Source organism: Hydractinia symbiolongicarpus, chromosome 5, assembly GCF_029227915.1.
Source record: "Hydractinia symbiolongicarpus strain clone_291-10 chromosome 5, HSymV2.1, whole genome shotgun sequence".
Classification (NCBI taxonomy): domain Eukaryota; kingdom Metazoa; phylum Cnidaria; class Hydrozoa; order Anthoathecata; family Hydractiniidae; genus Hydractinia; species Hydractinia symbiolongicarpus.
In genome coordinates this window covers 26,441,461-26,447,565 of record NC_079879.1, presented here as the reverse complement: position 1 = coordinate 26,447,565, position 6,105 = coordinate 26,441,461, and the positions used below count along the sequence as shown (strand labels likewise).

The 6,105-nt window shown below is 32.2% G+C and overlaps 1 long non-coding RNA gene across 1 annotated transcript; it reads left to right on the top strand.

Moving 5' to 3' along the window:
- On the top strand, positions 1 to 5,842 carry LOC130645723 (uncharacterized). The gene is made up of 2 exons (XR_008982728.1): positions 1 to 2,184; positions 4,687 to 5,842. It is a non-coding gene; the product is annotated as an uncharacterized LOC130645723 (long non-coding RNA).
- Positions 5,843 to 6,105: the final 263 nt, after the last annotated feature.

Below are 6,105 nucleotides of genomic sequence, written 5' to 3'. Positions count from 1 at the left end.
TATCTTTTTCTCTCAGTACTTTCAGAAATGTTAACAACGTGTATGAGCTGGTCCTACCTACACCATATTTTATAACCAAAAACGTTGCCTAAGATTGTAGGTTTGGCATAGTCATGACTATTGATTGAGCGTTGTTCAAGTCAGTTCAGCCAGTTTTAATATCAATTCTCTAGTTAACTGACGTCAAAGATTAAATCTTTTTAAAACAAAATTAAGCCTGCAAAGGAATAGCGGCGGAGTGGCTTATTTCAATGCTAAGAAAGCAGAAAGGTTTAAAGCCAGTCAACTTTCAGGAACAAAAAATTTTAAAAACAAAATAATTAGCAGATATTTAATCAAATTTCAGTATTTTTATTGCTTTTTTCCGATTTGTTTGATTTTAAGTGGAAATCCACCTTAACGGAAATGGTTTTTATATTCTTATGTGGTTAAGTTTTTCTGTGATTGGTTAATGTGCACGAAATATACTACGGAAAAACGAGTGTAAGTTGCACCTATTTTTCAATGCCATACTCCAGAAAGGTTACACTTTATAATTTGCTGAATATCGAGCAAAATGAAAATTTGTAGAGAAATTCATTCCAAAATTTTTTACTCAAAACATTATTTTTATAAAACAGACAAACGTTCGCGGTAATGGGAAACAAAGGTCAAACTTTTTTTTTTTATTTTCTTCACTTAAAATGAAGTATGATGTGACATGACAGACATGTTTTTATTATTTATTTTTACTCTAATGTTGACTAGAAGCAATTTAAAGTTTCAATGGTTATGATGTCATAGTTGCGTTAGGCTATACTCATAGTTAGTATGTAGGTCAGATCAAACAAAATTCAGTAAACCTAACAGATTATTGGAAACTTTGATATCTTACCCTGAGGCATATTTATACATAATAAATTGCTAACATACATGTAACAGTAGAAACCTCTGTTCTCCTATAAAGAGCCTTTGAGACTCCTATAGTGAGATTTTTTAGTTCACAAAGAAACACATTAAAAGAGACCTACGTTTATCAAGATCTATGTTTAGATTCAGGATCTTTTTCAGACCATTCGCGTTTTTCTTCTCCCTTTTTATTAACTTATTTTTAGGGGATTACCGTAACATAGCCCATCATCAACCCCGCGCACACGATCCCCGAAATGTAAAGGAATGTCAAGAACCGTAATAATTTAATATTTGGATTGAAACATTTAATAACTTATGAAATATTTATAGCCATTTTTTGCTAAGGGCTGGCTTTCTTTTAGGGCTCATTTTGAGAGCGCGCTACAATGAAATTGATTACCCTTAGTAAATAATTAACGTATAGCGTCAGAAAGATTTTACACAAACAGAAAAACCTCTTCAAAATTTGTTATTGTTAACCTGACATATCCAACTTCAAGAAATAACCAGGAAGGAGATCTGGAAATAAAAAAGAAAAGTTGTTTTTTCTAAAAATACTAAATTAGAGTTTTTAACTCTAAATTTAAGTTTTTAATTTTAATACCTTTTTTAATTGCGATAGCGCGATGGTTTGGTTTCGGCTCAGCCCTACGGCATTCAAAAGTCACATTAATAAAGTTATTTTAAGATAACAAGTGCTATCTTAAGATAACTCTATTAATGTGATTTCGGAATGCGTGTATATTCACATAAATGTCTTGATTGTAAGATAACTCGAGTTATTTTAAGATAACATAAATGTGATAATTCTATCTTTTCTAATGCGCATATGTGTAAATGAACGTTGCTGAGGGTGCGGATACGTAAAGTAGCTCACAAAACAACAGCCTACATGAATTTCCGGCCGTATTGACATTTATTTTGATACGTCATTTGTATTGTCCTTGTGGTGTCGCGTATGTGCTCTGCTGTAGAGTTCGCTCTGCGGTGGAGAACAAGATGCATTTTGTTAGTTTTGTGTTGTGATGTATTGTCCCGTGTTAATTATGTAAAGAGAATAATTGTAATTTTGGTACTATTTTTAGTTAAATTTTCTGCACATCTTGCACATCTTTTTTCTGCGCATTCAGTCTTCAACATGTAATGACAGAGTCGAACATACATTTTTGTATTAAATTTGCTGTTGAGTGAAATTTTTCTTTCATACATCACAGGAGTTGTCCTGTATCTCAGCATCTGTTTAGTTGTTTTCTCTCACATGTAGTTGGCTTGGCTTACGCCACTATATATCTAGTAAGTGTTTATTTCTTATTATATTTTATGTCATCTTACATGTGTAATTTGTTGCTTAAATTTCGTCTTGTAATTTTGTCGTTTAGCGAGTAAAAATAGTTAACTCAGTTGAAATCGTGTAAGCACCTACACTAGTCGATAAGGCCCGCAGAAAAATCTACTTAGTGAATACACAAAAAAAAAATTTTCCCCGTGTTTCCCCGTCGCCTTTATTAAGTAGAGCTTAAAACGCTGCTGAAAATAAATGTATACAGTATTCTCTTCAATTAGCGGACACTTAATTAACGGACACTCGAGCGGACAAATTTTTTTGCACGAAATGGCAACTATAGGCTTTTTTTCTCTCCAATTAGCGTACAATCCAAAAAATTAGAGATAAGCATTTAATTTTAAAATATCTATTTTAAACACTTTAAAACTTTACAGGAAATGTCTGCTTTTACAGTCTCAATCTTCTTCGCAAACCAGTCAATCAATTTTTCTTGTCCATAAAACTTATACAAAACTGGTATTTCCAGACCATATCCACCTCCACGATTAACTCTCTTTCCACAAACCTAAGCTGTAATCGAAGTGTTCGAGACTTTCAAGAACATGAAAAATATTTTTGATATGTTTTGTGGCATGTGTACAACAATGCTTTCGTTTTGTAAAGAATCAGTTCTTATTATTGCTATTGCATTTCCGTCCACTTCGTTAGATGGCTCATGCCTGAATTGTAACAGCTCTCTGTAATAGTACTCATTCCAATCCTTTTCGATGAGTATGGGTATGTTGACCTCAATATCTATGTTAAACGACAGTTTGAGCGTTAAATGCAGTTAAACCCTGCCATTCATCTAGTGATTAGTACAGATATACGTTATACTAAAACTCTGTTGAGTTGTTATAGAAAGAAGTTTTCTGCAAGTGCGATTCAAATAAAATTGAGTTATTTATAAGACATTGAATGCCAGTTGGATCACTTAAACCGTCACACATCTTGGCGGAGTGCTTTATTCAGATGTACTGTACCCCCTACCTGAACATATATTTTAAAATCTCACAAGTAGCGGTGAAAAAAGCACGAAATAACTACACCATATTAAAACCTTTTCCAGCAGGATTAGCCACCAAACATTTTCTATTTTGCAAAACGTTGTCACGATGGCTCAAGACACATAAAAACTAGTCCGTTAACTATAAACCCAACATACATTTTAAAAATCAGGGAACATTTTTTGTTTTTTTTAAGAAAAAATACAGAATTTATGTCAATATTTCTTTGTGTATCAAAGCTACATTGGCCAAACATGCGTTTCCTACTGATCACAGTGTTTGTATTCCGTGAATTTTGTTTAGCATGGGTAAAATTCATGGTATTGTTGTTTAAAAAAATTGTCAAATTAAGTCCACTTGAGATATTTGAACTAAGTCTGTCTACAAAAAACAGTTATTCACATTAATTAATCAGCTCAAAAAATATCTGCAAACTAATTACAGACGATGTGGCATCCACAAAAAAGAATAGTCCACATGGAATTTAATTCATGTGAAACATAATTCAGTGGTTCTATATTGTTATCCATTAACATCTTAGCTTTAACTGATTAACTGTACAGAGTCAAGCATGGTATTCCAATATTCCCGCATATACTTAATGAAAATCATACTATATATCACAAAACTTTGTTAAAATTTAATTGAAATGGAGTTCTCTAATAGTCTGGATGTAATACAATTTTCTCAATGAATGTGTAGTCTACGAAGTCTGTTATCTCTATTTGTCTTTTTGTGACCATGTCAACAGAATTGAAAACATTGTTTGAATTTTTTATAAAGCAATAAGGAAAAAAGAATCAACAAGCATTGCAGTTAGTGAGTGACATACATCGCTACTTTTTGGCCACAATGGACCAGTGTCAGTGTTGCAAGTGTTTGATTGTGCGTCAAAACCAATACATATGTGTTCAGGCTGAAAATATAATCAACAAGTCACCAAGCCCAAAAAATACCGTCAATGAAGAAACTTTATGAAATTCCTGAAACTTGTACTTGAAAAGAGCAATTGGCTTTTAAAAATTGATTCTCGACCTATTTGTATTCATGAAAACGGCACACAGTTATAACCTATGGTATAAAGCCAATAGCATTAGTGGAACAAATACTCCACATAAATGTTTTTCTTTTTGATTCAGCCTAAAAAACAGCAAAAATGCAATGTGTACCAACTAGGATTTTTCTATATAAAAAATTTTTTTCAATTAAGAACAACGAGTTTCCATTCATTACTATCTGCATGCATGAATAGATGGGTTTTTTTATTTATATATTTCCAGCATTAAAAAATAATTATTTGAGGAAATTTCTTAAATGTTTGTTAAACTTTCACACAACTGTTTAAAAAGTTATGCAGACTTTTACTTTGGACTAAAACGTTCTTTTACTTTATATTTTTATTGTACATGAAGCAGAGACCAGTGTCCTTCTAGGGTTATTAAGAAATATTTACGTTATATTTAGGTTAAATCTTGGCATTCATTTTTTTGCTTTGCTAAATTGTATTTTTGGTAATATAGAACAGACAGCCAATTACTGATATGAAAAATCGTAAGAATAATATTAAACGAAGATCCATACAATGTAAATGTAAGTCCTTGCTTTTTTATTGCTTTAGACTCCTCAAATAGAAATATGTGAACACATCTTTTAGAGTACTATTAGACCTCTATGTATTGTCTGCAAATTCCGGAGAATTGCTTCAATATTTTATTGTTTTGTGTTTTGTGGAGAAACTGATTACATTACAACGAACGAGTGAATGATCAGTGAAAAACAATCTAAGAAATGTATGGATGCTGAGTCGTTTACAACACATGTAAAAAAGTGCGCCAAATATAATTTTTTTAAAAAAATCTGCCGAATTTATGGATACTGTGTCGTTGATAGCAAGCACAAACTGTGTATTTGCTTTCCCCTCTTGAAAATTTTAGCGAATGTGTGCATGAGAGTTCTGTAACCATGGAACCAATATACGTCTTATGTGCCTTTAACAGAACACTGTGTGGTGAAAATCAATATAAGAATTGCGTCAATGCTGTGGCGGTTTCACGCGCTGTTAGTAAAAGTATGGATGCTGTTTCTAACAAAACATTATAATCAATGCAAAATGTTATTTTTACATTTGTTAATGCTCGGGAACTGCAATCTTTCTAAAAAGAGTATGAATGTCATGTCAAGCAAAAAAGGTGTACTAAGCTATGTTGTGGAAATCATTGCAGCAAATATAAGGTCGTGTTCCCATAAGTTCTTAAAAAGATGATGAATTTAGTGCAGCTCTATCGGTAGAGCGTTTGAATCATCTCCTCTACTTGAGATTATAAGTTCAATGTCCCCCCATTGTCTAGTTAGTTTGTCATTTCATAAAGATTTTTGTAGCAATGGGAGCTAAACACTGGAAACCTGGTCCATCCTGAAATCCATTGAGCACAGACCACATTAAATATAAATCACCATCAGTGGTTTGAGGCAGAATTGTAAGAGAATTTACATACTGGATGGTTCTTTTGTTATGAAAGTTTTTTTGCAGTAACTTTAATGACTAAGGTGTCTTTTTATGCCACTACCTGTACACATGATAGAGCTTAAAAGTACTGCCAAACTCTTTTTCCATGTATTGGAATAAAATGTTAGTGTTGATCATGTTGTTGTTATTTGTTTCTTTACAATACATATTATGACTGCCAGGTGATATATTTCTCTGTTTGCTATTACTTTTCCTAAAATTCATAGTTTCCAAATTAATTGTATTCATTTCCAAAGTTTTTTCGTGTAACATTTCTGTGATCTAATAGCAAGATTCTTAAAGATTAATTGTTTTTTAGTGAAGAAGCTGATTATTGAAATCCACTAGCTGTTACTGTTTTGCCAATTTATTTATCA